Raw genomic sequence first — 18,270 nt, 5'->3', positions numbered from 1 at the left:
GGCCTGTTGCTATGACGTGAACTTCCCGGTCTGTTGCTGTGACGTGGATTTACTGGCTTGTTGCTCTGACGTGGACTTCCTGGCCTGAACTGTAACGTAATCGTTCTGGCCTGAACTCCATAGATACACCACTGAAACATCAAACACATCACTGGTATCATAGACACACATTGTGAACACGACACAGTCACATCACAGACAGACAGAGACATCTCATGTATGTACACCACGGACAATACAGACATTACAGACATACAACATACACCGCATGCACATAACAAATACCACGGACATCTAAGACACAATGCATAAATCACAGACAGTACATGTATCACATTACAGGGACACAGACACTAAAGACACATCACAGACAGATCGGAAACATCATATGCATGACAGACACATGACAGAGGCATCACAGACACACCACATGTACCACACACATCAGACATATCACAGATATGACAGACACACAACAGACACTTAAGACATCGCATATGTTACAGACACCACTAAAACGTTCACTAACACACAACATCAACCACAAATTCCATGGATGCATTATAGACACATCACAGAAAACCACAAATAGTAAAGACACCACAGAAACATAACAAATATCACAAGCACACCACAGACATCGGAGACCCATCACAGACACCAAAGGCACATCAGAGACGCTATAGACACCATGGACATACCACATACACCACAGACCTACCACAATCACCACAAACACACAACAGACACCGCATACATAACAGACGCAACATAGCTACAGCGCAGCCACCACAAACACGTACAGCCATCACGGACACACCACAGATATTCCCAGATGCACCACAGCCATCACAGACACCTCTCACACACCCCATTCATACAACTGACATCACACGCAACAGCAGCTTGGCACAGATATTACAGGCATCACGGACAAACCACATACATCAAAAGACACACTACAGACATCACATACACCACAGACACACCACATACATCACAGGCACACCATAGACATCACATATACACCACAGCATCACATGTATATTACAGACACCACAGATTGCACACACACACACCACAACATCACCAACACATCACAGACACACCACCACCACCACAACACACACACACACATCACAGACATACCACGGGCACCACATATAACATCACATCACAGACACACTACCGACATCTATCACAGACACACCACAATATCACAGACACATCAAATACACACCACCACCACCACAGCAACAACAACAACACACACACACTCACACACACACACAACACACATTACATCAGATCACATACATCAAAGACATCACAAACATCACAGACACACCACTGACACTGCTTCCATCACAAACACACAACATCACAGACATCTCAAACACATCACAGACATTGCATACACCACAAACACACAACATCACAGGCACAACACAGACATTTCAAACACACCACAGACATCACAGACACACGTCAGACATCACAGACATCACAGACAGGCGTCACAGACATCACAGACACGCCACAACCAACACAGACATACCACAGGTCATCACAGGCATCTCATACACAGCAACAACACATTCACACAACAGACATCAGAGGCAACCAAATCACATCAATGTCATAGACACACCACAGGCATAGACATCACGGGCATATCACAGGTACCTCTGACATAAGAGACATATCACACACACGTTAGACATAACGGGCACATCATAAACATCCCAGGCACACCACAGATACCACATATGCACCACAGATATCAAAGACAAAGTGGACACACCACTGACATCACAAAACCACAGACACTGCTGATATCACAAGCACACCAAAGACACAACAAAGTCACCACAGACACACCGCAACAGACACATCAACACATCACACTCTACGGACACCACACACATAACAGACACATCACAAACTACAGACACCACAAACATTACAGACACACCAGCACGTCACAGACAAACTACAGACGCCACAAATATTACAGACACACCAGCACGTCACAGACAAACTACAGACGCCACAAATATTACAGACACACCAGCACGTCACAGACAAACTACAGACGCCACAAATATTACAGACACACCAGCACGTCACAGACAAACTACAGACGCCACAAATATTACAGACACACCAGCACGTCACAGACAAACTACAGACACCACAAACATTACAGACGCACCAGCACGTCACAGACAAACTACAGACACCACAAACATTACAGACACACCAGCACGTCACAGACAAACTACAGACGCCACAAACATTACAGACACACCAGCACGTCACAGACAAACTACAGACACCACAAACATTACAGACGCACCAGCACGTCACAGACAAACTACAGACGCCACAAATATTACAGACACACCAGCACGTCACAAACTACAGACGCCACAAATATTACAGACACACCAGCACGTCACAGACAAACTACAGACGCCACAAATATTACAGACACACCAGCACGTCACAGACAAACTACAGACACCACAAACATTACAGACACACCAGCACGTCACAGACAAACTACAGACGCCACAAATATTACAGACACACCAGCACGTCACAGACAAACTACAGACGCCACAAACATTACAGACACACCAGCACGTCACAGACAAACTACAAATGCCAGAGACACGCTGCAGACACTTCAGACACATGTCGGGCACACAACAGAGACACCGGATGCACACATGGACACCACAGACATCTCACAAATTACAGACCTCACAGAAACACCACAGATATTTCACACATTACAAACGTCACAGACACATCACATATTACAGACGTCAAAGACACACCACAGACATATCACATATTACAGACGTCAAAGACATTTCACACATTACAGATGTCACAGACACTTCACAGACATCTCTCATATTACAGACGTCACAGACACACCACAGGCATCTCACACATTACAGATATCACAGACACAAAACAGACATCTCACACATTACAGTCATCACAAACTGCAGAAATCTCACACATTACAGACGTCACAGACACACCACAGACATTTCACACATTACAGACGTCAAAGACACACCAAGGGCATCTCACATATTACAGACGTCGCAGACACATCACAGACATCTCACACATTACACACGTCACAAACTGCAGACATCTCACACATTACAGACCTCACAGACGCACCACGGACATCTTACACATTACTGACATCACAGATACCAAAGACATTTCACACATTACAGACATCACAGACACACCACAAACATTTCACACATTACAGATATCACAGATAAACCATACACATCTAACACATTACAGGCTTCACCGACACACCACATACATACCACATATTGCAGACATCACAGACATCTAACATATTACAGACATCACAGACATCAAAGACATTTCACACATTACAGACATCACAGACGCTCGATAAACATTTCACACATTACAGATATCACAGACACACCACAAGCATCTCACACATTACGGATATCACAGACACACCACGTACCTCTCACACATTAAAGACGTATCACACATTACAGACGTCACAGACACACCACAGACATCTCACATATCACAGACACACCACATACCTCTCACACACCACAGATATCTCACACACAACATATATCTCATCCATTACAGACGTCACAGACACACCATAGACATCCCACATATTGCAGACGTTACAGACAAACTGCAGACATCTCACAAATTACAGATTTCACAATCACATTACACATATTACAGATATCACAAACAAACCACAAACATCACGCACGTCAAATATATCACAGACTCTTCACAGGCACTAGAGACATCACACATATTACCGATATCACAGATTACCACATATATCACAAACATTACTGATGTCACGGAAACATCGCACTCGTTACAGATATCACAGACACATCGCAAACACGACAGACATCACAGACATTACGGGTCTCGTAATCACCTCAAACATCACACAATCATATGTATCACAGACACCACAAACACTCCACAAACATTACACACGTTACACAAGTCATATTCTACAGACACCGAAGACATCACTGATATCACCACAGACATCACAGATACCACAGATACATACACACACACACCGCAGACACACACACACACACACACACACACACACACGATCACATCACATCACAGACATAACCATACACAGACGCCACAGAGACACGGACAGACACACAAACAGAATCACGCACCTGTGCACGTGAAGCGGACGGCAGCAGCGGAGAGAGGTTGTGTGTGGGACGGCAGCAGTGAGCGGTCAGCGCTGCTCAACAGTGAGAGGAGCAACGGAAGGCATTCACCACTGGCTGTCTGGCTGTCCCACGGTACAGCACATCTCTCTTCCTGCCCTCCGCCGTGCCGTGCCGTGCCGTGCCGTGCCGTGATGTGATGTGATGCGATGCGCCGTCCTGACGGAACTCTGCCTACGTCATTCAGATCCCTCACCACTCAGATCCCTGCCCTTCGCTGGTCAGATCCCTGTCTCTCACGACTCAGATCCCGCACCACTGTGATCCCTGTCTCACGACTCATATCTCGCACCACTCTGATCCCTTCTCCTCACCGCTCAGATCCCTACCCTCACGATTCAGATCCCATCCCCCACCCCCACGATTCACGTCCTTCACCACTCAGATCCCTCACCACTCACATCCTTTTCCCTCACCACTCACATCCTTTTCCCTCACCACTCACACCTTTTCCCTCACCACTCACATCCTTTTCCCTCTCACCAACATCCTTTTCCCTCACCACTCACATCCTTTTCCCTCACCACTCACATCCTTTTCCCTCACCACCAACATCCTTTTCCCTCACCACTCACATCCTTTTCCCTCACCACCAACATCCTTTTCCCTCACCACTCACATCCCTTTCCCTCACCACCCACATCCTTTTCCCTCACCACTCAGATCCTTTTTCACCAATCACATCCTTCACCACTCACATCCTTTTCCCTCACCACTCACATCCCTCACCACTCAGATCCTTTTCCCTCACCACCAACATCCTTTTCCCTCACCACTCACATCCTTTTCCTTCACCATTCAGATTCCTCACCACCCACATACTTTTCCCTTGCCAATCAGATACCTCACCACTCACATCCTTTTCGCTTACCACTCAGATCCATCACCACTCACATCCTTTTCCCTCACCAATCAGATCCCTCACCACTCACATCTTTTTCCCTCACCACTCAAATCCCTCACCACTCACATCCTTTTCCTTCACCACTCAAATCCCTCATCACTCACCTCTTTTCCCCTCACCACTCACATCCTTCCCCTCGCCACTCAGATCCCTCACTACTCGCATCCTTTTTCATCGCCACTCAAATCCCTCACCACTCATATCCCTCACCAATCAGATCCCTCACCACTCACATCCTTTCCCCTCACCACTCAAATCCCTCACCACTCAGATCCCTCACCACTCACAGCCTTTTCCCTCACCACTCAGATCCCTCACCACTCACATCCTTTTGCCCCACCACTCAGATCCCTCACCACTCACATCCTTTTCTCTCACCACTCACATCCTTTTCCCTCACCACTCAGATCCCTTCCCCTCACCACTCAGATCCCTTCCCTTCACCACTCAGACCCCTTCCCCACTCAGATCCCTTCCCTTCACCACTCAGACCCCTTCCCTTCACCTCTCAGACCCCTTCCCCTCACCACTCAGACCCCTTCCCTTCACCACTCAGATCCCTTCCCCTCACCACTCAGATCCCTTCCCTTCACCACTCAGACCCCTTCCCTTCACCACTCAGATCCCTTCCCTTCCCCACTCAGATCCCTTCCCCTCACCACTCAGGCCCCTTCCCTTCACCTCTCAGATCCCTTCCCCTCACCACTCAGGCCCCTTCCCTTCACCACTCAGATCCCTTCCCCTCACCACTCAGATCCCTCACCACTCACATCCTTTTCCCTCACCACTCAGATCCCTTCCCCTCACCACTCAGATCCCTTCCCTTCCCCACTCAGATCCCTTCCCCTCACCACTCAGACCCCTTCCCTTCACCACTCAGACCCCTTCCCTTCACCTCTCAGACCCCTTCCCCACTCAGATCCCTTCCCTTCACCTCTCAGACCCCTTCCCCTCACCACTCAGACCCCTTCCCTTCACCACTCAGATCCCTTCCCCTCACCACTCAGATCCCTTCCCTTCACCACTCAGACCCCTTCCCCTCACCACTCAGATCCCTTCCCTTCCCCACTCAGATCCCTTCCCCTCACCACTCAGGCCCCTTCCCTTCACCTCTCAGACCCCTTCCCCTCACCACTCAGACCCCTTCCCCTCACCACTCAGACCCCTTCCCCCCTTCCCCTCACCACTCAGACCCCTTCCCCTCACCACTCAGACCCCTTCCCTTCACCTCTCAGACCCCTTCCCCTCACCACTCAGATCCCTTCTCTTCACCACTCAGATCCCTTCCCCTCACCATTCAGACCCCTTCCCCTCACCACTCAAGCCCCTTCCCTTCACCACTCAGATCCCTTCCCCTCACCATTCAGACCCCTTCCCTTCACCACTCAGATCCCTTCCCCTCACCACTCAGATCCCTACCCTCACCATTCAGATCCTGCCCCCCACCCCCACGATTCACATTCCTCACCACTCAGATCCCTTCCCATCACCACTCATATCCCTCACCACTCAGATCTCTCACCACTCAGATCTCTTCCCATCACCACTCATATCCCTCACCACTCAGATCTCTCATCACTCAGATCCCTTCCCATCACCACTCATATCCCTCACCACTCATATCCCATCACCACTCATATCCCTCACCACTCAGATCTCTCACCACTCAGATCCCTTCCCGTCACCACTCAGATCCCTCACCACTCAGATCTCGCGTTCACCACTCACATTCCTCGCCACCTATCCCCTCTCCACTCAGATTGTTGCCTCTTACCATTCAGATCCCTCATCACCAAGATCCTTCACCATTCAGATCCCTCATCACCAAGATCCTTCACCATTCAGATCCCTCACCATTCTGTTACCTCACCACCAAGATCGCTCACCATTCAGATCTATCCCTCACCATTCAGAGCTATCCCTCACCACCAAGATCTTTCGCCATTCAGATCCCTAACCATTCAAATATATCCCTCACCACCAAGATCCCTCAACATTCAGATCCCTCACCACCCTCACCATTCAGATCCCTTCCCCTCAAAACTCAGATCCCTCATCACTCAGATATCTTCCCCATATCACTCAGATCCTTTCCCCTCACCATATACTCGGATCCTTTCCCCTCCCTACTCAGACCCTCCACCACTCAGATCCTTTCCCCTCACCATATACTCAGATCCTTTCCCCTCACCATATACTCAGATCCTTTCCCCTCCCTACTCAGACCCTCCACCACTCAGATCCTTTCCCCTCACCATATACTCAGATCCTTTCCCCTCACCACTCAGATCCTTTTCCCCTCACCACTCAGATCCTTTCCCCTCGCCACTCAGATCCCCAACTACTCAGATCTCTCCCACTTACCACTCAGATTCTTTCCCCCTACCACTTAGATCTCCAACCATTCAGATCCTTTCTCAGATCCCCAACTACTCAAATCCCTTTTCATCACTAAGATCTCCCACCACTCAGATTCCCACCCATCACCAAACTGTACTTTATCATCTTGCCCCTCACTTCTCAGAATCCAACACTACATGGTATTCCGTTCAAGAAAATAGGAAAGAGGAGACAGTTTTCTGTGTAGGCTTCATGCTAGTCATTCTTATTTGATTCGTTTTTACCTCCTGAAGGTGAAGAAGTCTTGCAACCATCTTTTCAGTATTAAAAACCTGTTGGTCGACTGCTTAGATCTGTGACATCAGGCACAAACATTCTATCCTATTCAGTGATGTTCCTCCGAATACTATTTTTAGGTTCCTAAAGTGAATAAATGTTTTCATTCGGTTTGAATTTTATGTGGACTGAACAAGACGTAGTTTAATTGATCTTTGAAACATAATTTTAACTGACCTTTTAACGTTGCTTTTGATTTCTGTCTGAAAGGGTCTAAGAACTGAAGGGATTTCAGCCCTGAAACGACTCCATTGTGGTCTGCTGGGCTGCGAGCGACGTCATTTGATATAAGTCCGTTTTTCACCCATTCTGTATTAAGGTTTTACTCAAACTTTTGTGACAATTTCACAGAGTATTTTGCGGAGAAAGAGAAATCAAACACCGAAGATCGACGCTGAAACAACGTCATCAGTGTGAAGGTGAAACTGCTAAGGGATAAGCTTAATACGGAGCGCTCAGAGATCGAGTCAAACATTGTTGGAACATTCTGGTTGAGGCAGGCTTGCATAGCGAAAAGAGGTTTAAAAAAAAAAAAAAAAAAAAAAAAAAAAAGTTGCTGCTTCACCTAACTCACGCCGAGAATCTGGAAGCAGCCCGATAACACCCTGCATCTGAAAGACATGAAATGTGGAAGGAAATCTACAGGAGAAGCAACAAACACACAAGAGTACAACTTCCTTCGCCTACCACCCTAAAATCCTGGAAGCGCCATTCTACAACAACGATGTCCCGGTTGGAAATACCACAGCACTGTCGCGTCGCATCATAACAGAACTTAGGCCTACTTATCAACACGCCAAGTGGAGTACTGCGTCGCAGTGGCATTCTTCCGCATGTTTCCTTTGGGCTCATGTTTCGACTTTAGCTTTCAGTTTGGCAGGTTTGCTGGGCTTAATGCTAATGTTTGCAAACAATATTTCACTGCGTTGATCAGACACGGTGCTGCAAGATATGTTCAAATTGCCTGTTGTCGAGCAGTTTTAAGAAAATACTACTTTATTGCGGTTTTGTATTGTGCTATCATGGCCTTTAATTTAGTCCAATTATTTTTCTTCTTTTTTTTCGATTTTTTTTATTTTTATATTATCATTTAAAAAATAATGAAATAGTGGGATTAGGAAGAGAACGTTTTTTTGTTTTGTTTTTTAAATCACATAACATTGATTTGTGTGTGATGTTTGGGGCTATGTGCGCCAAACCATTAGCCAGCACAATGGACCGTATGAATATCTGCTGACATTAGTTATGAAAAGAAAATTACATTGCAGGATTGATTGATTGATTGATGTGGATACTTATATAGCGCCTATCCTCGGTCAGAGACCAAGCTCTAAGCGCTTTACATACACGGGGACATTTGCACCACAGGCTGCCTACCTGGGTAGAGCCGACTGACGGCTGCCACTGGGCAGATCAGATGATCTTGCTAAAACAATCCTCCAAGGAACTGTTCGGGGAAAGAGACAAAGGGGTGGGGGAGGGGGAAGTGGGGGGGGGGGGGACACAAAAAAGATGGACTGAAAACATTGCAGAATGAACAGGAAACTTTTGCAGTGAGCCAGACTTTGAAACAACCGACAGACTTTGAGGAATCTTGTATCAGTATCAGTAGCTCAAGGAGGCGTCACTGCGTTCGGTCAAATCCATATACGCTACACCACATCTGCCCAGCAGATGCCTGACCAGCAGCGTAATCCAACGCGCTTAGTCAGGCCTTGAGAAAAAAAAAAAGATACAAAAAAAGAATAATAATAATAATAAAATAAAATAAGATAAAATAAAATAAATAAAGTAAAAAAAAATAATAATAGTTTTCAAAAAATATTAATAATAATATTAAATAATTAAAAAATAAAATAAATAAAAATAATAATAAATACATTAAAATACTACTACTACTACTACTACTATTTAAAAAGCGCAAAATCTTGATAAGTCAACTCTAGGCGCGCGCTCGCGCGCTCACACACACATGCACACACACACACACACACACACACACACACACACACACATACACACACAAAAGTATCTTGTGAACTACACGTACGTGTAATCACAGGTGTGTTAGTCCTGTGCACACTCATTATCAATTTTAGAACATAAAACCTGTACTTGTTTGATCACTATCAACTGTAGACATACACCTGTGTATGCGGCTTGTACTTACCACAGATTGCAAGATACAGTCCTGAGAATACTCAATACTAATTGTCAGATACACACATACGCATGCGCGCCATAAATCAATTGTCAGTCAAGATGCACACATGTACATACTATCACTTGTCAGATTTACGCCTGTGCATACTCGCTATGAGTTGCCAAGTACACACTTATGCATCCTCATTACCAAGATGCCGTACGTATTCACTATCAATTGTAAGATGAACGCACCTACGGATACCCGCCAACAATTGTGAGATCATAGTCCTGCGAATATTCACTATCAATTGTCAGATACGCTGCTGGTCAGGCATCTGCTTGGCAGATGTGGTGTAGAGCATATGGATTTGTCCGAACGCAGTGACGCCTCCTTGAGCTACTGAATACTGAATACAGATACACACCTTTGCATACTACCAGTTGCATGTAAGACATAGTTCTGTACATACTCACTACCAACATAAGATGCGATCCTAGGCACACTACCAATTGTCAAGACACAGACCTATGCATACTTACTACCAAAGTGTAAGATACACTGCCGTTTGTCTATTATTATGTCACGGAGTGTTGTGTTGGCCGCGGGCAATGGAAGGGAGATAACACTTTTCAGTGTGGTCTGTCACTTTTATGGATTATGTCCCTTGTACATGTTTCAGAAGATACTTTTTTCTTTTCTTCTTCTTTTTCAAAGTTTAGTTCAGTTTAGCTTTTAGTTCATTTTCGAATAATAAGGTTACTAACAACATCATGAACATATCTCTAATGGATTGACAGAAATAGAAAAAAACAAATCAACCCTGGATTGAAGTCTACCCCTAAACCTCATTAATTTTTTTGTCAAACTGATACTGAACAACCACACGATTATTTGATATGTATATGCGTGAATATGCGTGCATATGTGTTCTTTCTTAAATCTGACGTCTTTTCACACATGTGTATGTGCGTGTGCGTGTGTCTGTGTGTGCGTGTTGAGCGAGGTTGTAGTTTTGAGTCAGCAGGTTGTGTGTATGTATTTCTTTATTTTAAAAAAAAATCTATTTATTTATTTATCTATCTATTTGTTTAGTTAATTAGTTAGTTAGTTAGTTAGTCATCTATTTGTCTATCTTTTTTTATCTACAGAAGGTATTTTTCATCTGTGGGGAGAGAGGTTGGGCTCTGTTTTTCAACCCAGATACCTCTTAGTCTAGAGTATGCAGTTGCAAAAATATTGTTTTGTCGTCTTGAAACTCTCTCTCTCTCTCACTGTGTGTGTGTGTGTGTGTGTGTGTGTGTCTGTCTGTCTGTCTGTGTCTGTCTCTCTCTCTATCTCTGTCTCTGTCAATGTCTCTCTCTCTCTTGGATTGCCTACGAGGTCATAGATGAATCGCAGAAACGAAAAAGTCTCAGGATCCGAAGCACGACCACCCACGTGTGTGTGTGTGTGCGTGCGTGCGTGCGTGTGTGTGTTTGTGTGTGTGTGTGTGTGTGTGCGTGCGTGCGTGTGTATGTGTGTGTGTGCGTGCGTGCGTCCGTGTGTGCGTGTGTGTGTGTGTGTGTGTGTGTGTGTGTGTGTGTGTGTGTGTAAACTGTGACAGTGTTTGCATCCTGTCTCCAAAGCCGTGTGAGTAAACCGGGACAGTGTGTGTGCCTCCAGCTTCTAGTAAGTGGGTAGAACCAGGACAGTGTGTGTGCCTCCAGCTTCTAGTAAGTGGGTAGAACCAGGACAGTATGTTTGCTTCCAACTTCTAGTAAGTGGGTAGAACCAGGACAGTATGTTTGCTTCCAACTTCTAGTAAGTGGGTAAAACCGGGACAGCATGTGTGCCTCCAGCTTCTAGTAAGTGGGTAGAACCGGGACAGTATGTGTGCCTCCAACTTCTAGTAAGTGGGTAAAACCGGGACAGTATGTGTGCCTCCAGCTTCTAGTAAGTGGGTAAAACCAGGACAGTGTTTGCACGCTTTTTCAGTTTTCTTCATTAAAAAAGTGGGGTGGTGGAGGTGGGTACAGCTTTTAAGTTACACCCTGTCTGTAGTGCGAGTGTGTGGACTGACAAAACTGTGTTTGAGTCCAGTCTCTATGCAGGAGAATTGCCTTCTGTCTTCTTATGTAATAGGTCAAATGGTACAGTGTGTGTGTTTCCGTGTCTCCAGTGGTTGGTGGGTAAAACTGGGATAGTGTTTGCCTTTTTTTTTTTTTTTTTTTTTTTTTTTAAGCATGTGTCTAATCTCTGTGACGGCGCCTGGTGGGTAGAGGGTGGAAAATTTTTCTGATCTCCCAGATCTCCTTGTGCCTGAACTCCCTTCTTGTACACACACAAGCAGGAGATCAAATACGCACATTATTAAAGATCCTGTCATCCATGTCAGCGTTTGGTGGGTTATGGAAACAAGAATATGCGCAGTATGTACACCCCCGATAAAGGAGTATGGCTGCCTTCATGGCGGGGAAAAAATGGTCATACACGTAAAAGCTCACTCGTGTACATACGAGTGAACGTGAGAGCTTCAGCTCACAAACGAAGAAGAAGTCGAATGTGTGTAAAGTAGGATAGTGTTTGCGTCCACCATTTAAGATTCATGTGGGTGAAGTGGGACATTATGTCAATCCAATAAGCAGCACTTTGGTAACTGCTCACATCAGTTTAGGACTGAAGGTTACACATGTATGGTCACGAAACACGATCCAGAGGCCTTGCTTAAACAATAATTTCCCAAAGAACTGTTGCACTGTGAGAGACGGAGGGGAACTAAGAAACACACACACACACGCGCGCGCGCGCGCGCACACACACACACACACACCCACACACACACACACGCATATATATATATATATATATATATATATATATATATATATAGACACACAGACACGCACAGACACACACACACACACACACACACACACACACACGCACACACACACACACACACACGACAAGCACACACACACACACACACACACACACACCACAAACACGCACACACACACACACACAAAAATGATGGAGTGACTTAACATTGGAGACAGTGTACGCATCTGACAATTGGTTGTGATATATATATAGACACAGACACACACAGACACACACGCACACACACACACCACAAGCACACACACACACACACACACACACACACACACAACGCGCACGCACACACACACACACACACACACACACACACACCACAAACACACACACACACACGCACATACACACACACACACACACACACACGCACACACACACACACACACACAAATGATGGACTGACTTAACATTGGAGACAGTGTACGCATCTGACAATTGGTTGTGAACATGTACACGTCTGCATATCAATGGGCACTGTATTGACTGCGAGTGACGTGTTCACTGCCCATAGACGTATTCCTGTGACCATTCAGCCTGAAACAGACGTTTGAAGACAACAGCCAGAGCACCAGCAGTATAAGGGAGGTAATCCTTTTCAGTTTGGCATGCTTTGCTTTCATGGATTATTTCCCATGTATGCGAGAGTGACGTGCACACTGCCCGCAGACGTGAATAAAAATGTATATATACATACATACAAATATATGAAAAAATTTAGTGTCGTTAGTTGTAAAGCTCTGGTGACAGTAGACCTGTACAAATCAGAACAAAAATGGTGCAAAACAGAGAAGATGGAACAGAAAAGAAAAACACAATTGAAGTAAAATAAACTACGAAGGGATAAGCGACACTTTGGTACTTTGTCATTAGCTTAAAAAGTCCGTGTGCCAGGGGGGTACTGTGCCTTTTTTCCCAGCCGTTCATCTCCAAGGTTTGGATAGTACACAGGAAACAAAAGTACATATAATCGATATAATACTTATTTAAGCATGTGACATCACACACATCACATCAATACGAACACGTAAAAAAATACATATAAAACATATAATAGTAATGCAAGCATGTAACATCGAAACACATCATATCAATACGAACACATGATAAAAAAAATACATTGTCGCCATTGACCATCCAAATGTATCCCTTCATTTTTGTTTTTGCCTTTTTACCCCTCAAAGAACTCATACTAAGGTTTTAATTGATTAATGAGTATTTGGAGTAATGATAGACGCTTTAAGTATATTTACTGCCTCAGATACATATCTTGCTAGTGAGAGTATCATATCTTTATTTTCTATCATCAGTATGCTGAACAAATCTTTTCTCTGCGCTGGAGCTGTATGGAAAAGGGTACAGTTTTTTTTCGCGATTCTTCGTATCTTTTGCAGTTGAATTTGAAATGGTTTTCATCTTCTGGGTTTTCGCCACACATTGGGCAAGGGGATATTGCTACGTCTGAATTGAACCATTTTCTGTTGGCATTCAGTCCAAGTGCTCTCAATCTGAGTCTCGCAAAGCAGATTTCATGCCACTCGTTTGTTACGATTGTAATATATTTCTCTGTTTGAAATATTGATTTAAATGAATAGAAACATTTATACCTATCATTGCTCTCTATTTCTCCGTGCCAGTTTTGTTTGCAACATGCTGTAAATCTGTCTTTAAATTCCGATACAAAGCCGCTCTCGTGTCCTACTCCTTGTCACATCCAAACAAGACCGAATCCATGTTCCGTTAGTGTTTTCTTGATGTGAAATACCCAGTTCAGTTCGCCCTTCTCCTCTTGCAGCAGCAGCATCTCGTGTGCTTGCCTACATCATCGTGACGTTGGCAGTCTTGTAAGCTTCAGTCAATATTTCATGCATTTTACAACTGATTTGATATGTAATGGGTACCTGCCAGTTTCGCCATACATTATAGTGTTTGATGAATGTAATGGGACACCAACAAAGCGCTTCATTGCAAATGTATATACCTTTTCCATTTGGCTATTTGGCATGAGTCCCCATATTTCCGCTCCATAGTTCAAGCCTGGTTCAATTTGTGTGTCGAAAAGTTTCCAGAAAAGCTGTGCATCAGTCGACCGTGACCGTAGTCTCCTTAGTGATTTTATAATTTGGATTACACCTTCTTTCCCTTCTCTATTTTCTTCATCCCATGCATATATCAAACTCAATTTAGTTTTGAATGACATTCCTAAATATTAACATGAATTGGTTACCTTTATTTCCCTATCACCATGGCACCATTTTTCATGAGTCGAAAGATGACCTCCTCTGCGGAAAACTGTAATATTGGTCTTATCGAGATTTACTGTTCATTGTAGTCTGTCTGTTTCTTGCTTAAGGGCATTTGATTGATTTTGTAACCCAATGGGTGTGTCAGACATGAGAACAACATCATCAGCAAATAGCACTGAGAACAATTCTGTTGCCCCATGTATCATTTGTATTCCATGTCTACCCTTCTTTGATAACTCCACTGCAAATTCATTGATGAAAAAGGAAAACAGCTGGGGCCTCAGCAGACAACCTTGTTTAACATCTCGTGAACATTGAAAAATGTCGGAACAAATACCTTTGTCACGAACACATACAAGTACAGAATTGTAGATGCTTTTAACGGCCATGTAAAACTTTCCATGTACCCCACTTTTTCTTAGTGTACTCCACAGGATGTTTCTGTTCACAGAATCAAATGGGTTTTTTTTTTTTTAAGTCTACGAATGCTACGTATAGCTTAGTCTTACGTAAAAGATGCTTTGGGACTAAAGCGTATAAAGTGAATATATGGTCAACAGTACTATAACCTGTTCTAAAGACTGCCTGTTCCTCTGTTTTTGTTTTTGTTGTTGTTGTTTTTTTCTTCTATTTCTGTCCATTTTTTAAATCTTCGATTTAAAATGTGTGTATACACTTTACTAATTGTACTTGTCAAGGCCACTCCTCTGTAATTGTCCGGGTTGTTTGTGTCTCCCTTTTATGTATTGGCACAATGATGGATTTTGCCCAGTCCAGCGAAAATACTCCACTTTCAAATAATTTGTTAAATAGGGTAACTAGGAATTTCATAACATTTCTGTTTGCATTTTTTAGCATTTCGCTGACAACATAATCTGGGCCGGCACTTTTGCCTGATTTCAGTTGTTGTTTGTTGTTGTTGTTGTTGTTGTCGTTGTTGTTGTTGTTGTTTTTAATATACTTCTAATGATTTCCTGTTCTGAAATTGGGTAATTGAGTAGAGGTTCTTTCTCCCCATCTACCACTTCTTCCATCATTACTTCTTCCTGATCAGAACTATTATCAGCTGTATTAAAGACGTTAGAAAAGTGGTTATGCCACTGTTCGGAGCTAATGTCATTATAAATCACTGCTTTCAGGTTGACTGATTTTATTATTGACCAGAACAGCTTAGGGTCATGGACGCAATTTAAAAAAAAAAAAAAAAATCTAATCTTTCTTCTTCATACGCTGATTTCTTTGTCCTTTGTAGCTTAACACAAACATTCCTCTCCTTAACATAGTCTTCTTTCCACTGATTCTTAACGTTTTCTGTCTTACATCTTTGGAATCTCTTAAGGAGTCTTCTGACCCGTTTCTTCTGCTGCCTGCATTCCATATCAAACCAGTCATTAAATTCTTTCTTAGTTTTCCCGACCCTTCTAACCAGGCAATCAGCTGCTCCATACAGAGCGTTTGTGAATAACTTAACCCCACTATCAACATCTAAATGTAACACATGGTGAGCTCCACTCAGACTATCTTTGAATTCATTGCTGTCAATCTCCTCTTTATATATCTCTGAGACAGACACAGAGAGAGAGAGACACAGAGAGAGAGAGAGATCCACAAAAAAAGAAAGCACATAAGGTCTGTATCTTTTTATAGGTAGCGAGTATGCATAGGTGTGTGTCTGTCTTACAACTGGTAGTGACTACGCACAAGACTGTATAGCAGTAGGTCTGCCCACAGACGTCTCCCTGTGATCTTCATTCATTCTGAAACGGGGGCTCGGAAGACAACAGCCAGAGCACCAGCAATATAAGGGAGATGATCCTTTTCAGCTTGGCATGTTTGCTTATACGCATGATCTCCCTTGTATGTGCTTTTATCTGTGAACAGTGAATTAAAAGTGCATTATATATATATATATATATATATATATATATATATATATATATATATATATATATATATATATATATATATGTGTGTGTGTGTGTGTGTGTGTGTGTGTGTGTGTGTGTATGTGTGTGTGTGTGTGTGAATATATATTTTTTTCTTCTTCTTCTTCTTTCTTTTCTTTTTTTTCAGGGAAGCGAGTGGGGGCTTTTTTTTTCCCAATGATTACAAATACTAACTACATGTCTCTGAAATATAAAAAAAAAAAAAGAAAAAAAAAAAAGAAAAAGAAAAAAGGTGAATTCAAGTCTTCCATCAATCCTTTTTTTTTTCTTCTTCTTTTCTTTTTCAAGCGAAAGTAAAACATCGCCCACATCATTCATATTTTCTGTCATGTAGGTAGGTGTGTGTGTGTGTGTGTGTGTGTGAGTGGAGAATTTCCTGTCAAACAGCAGTTTGTGTGAGCACAAGCGTGCTTTGATTTATCCATTTCTTTAAAGTGCTCAGAGTCCTGTTAAGAGATTATAGGTGTCATATGAATTTGTTTATCTATTTGATTTTATTTTTAGAATTTTTTTTTTATCAGATATAATTTGGTCCAAGGCCAGATTTCATGATGTTCATGCCTGCAGTAGAACAGATGTACATCCCCCATGTCTTTTGACACTAGATGAGGCACTTGATGAGGGGAACCTTTCCCTTTTTGGGAATAATATTTGTGCACAAAATTTAAACTGTTTCTTTTCCCCCACTATTTCAGGGAATTTCTATGTAATTTCTTTTCATAATGATTTTGGAAGTTGGAGGACTCTGTTTCGTAACCTTTTTGGAAGGACTCAGGTGGCAGTAATGATGGTGTCCTTGAAAAGTCATTCTTTCTGTAAGGAAACATGTTTAACCAGTTCAACTGTTTAGTGGCATTGACAGTGGTTGTTAAAAAACGGGACTGTCACCCATTTTTATCTGTCTTTAATGTGCAGAACATGTTTGATGTATTTTGGGGAAGAGAAGGTTTGTCAATTTCTCAGTTTTTCAACCCCAAAACCTCTCTGTGACTGAGTATATGGTTCATTTTTATCAGGTGTATGGAGTGTGTAAAGGGTTGCAAAATTATTTTGTCATCTTGAAACTAACTCTCTTGGGCTACCTTAGAGGTCATTGATGAATCTCAGGAAGTCTTTTCTGAACCAGAAATACAACCAGTGTCTCTTGTAAAAAAAAAAA

This window comes from Babylonia areolata, chromosome 6 (assembly GCF_041734735.1).
Source record: "Babylonia areolata isolate BAREFJ2019XMU chromosome 6, ASM4173473v1, whole genome shotgun sequence".
NCBI lineage: Eukaryota > Metazoa > Mollusca > Gastropoda > Neogastropoda > Buccinidae > Babylonia > Babylonia areolata.
This window is presented reverse-complemented; position numbering follows the sequence as displayed.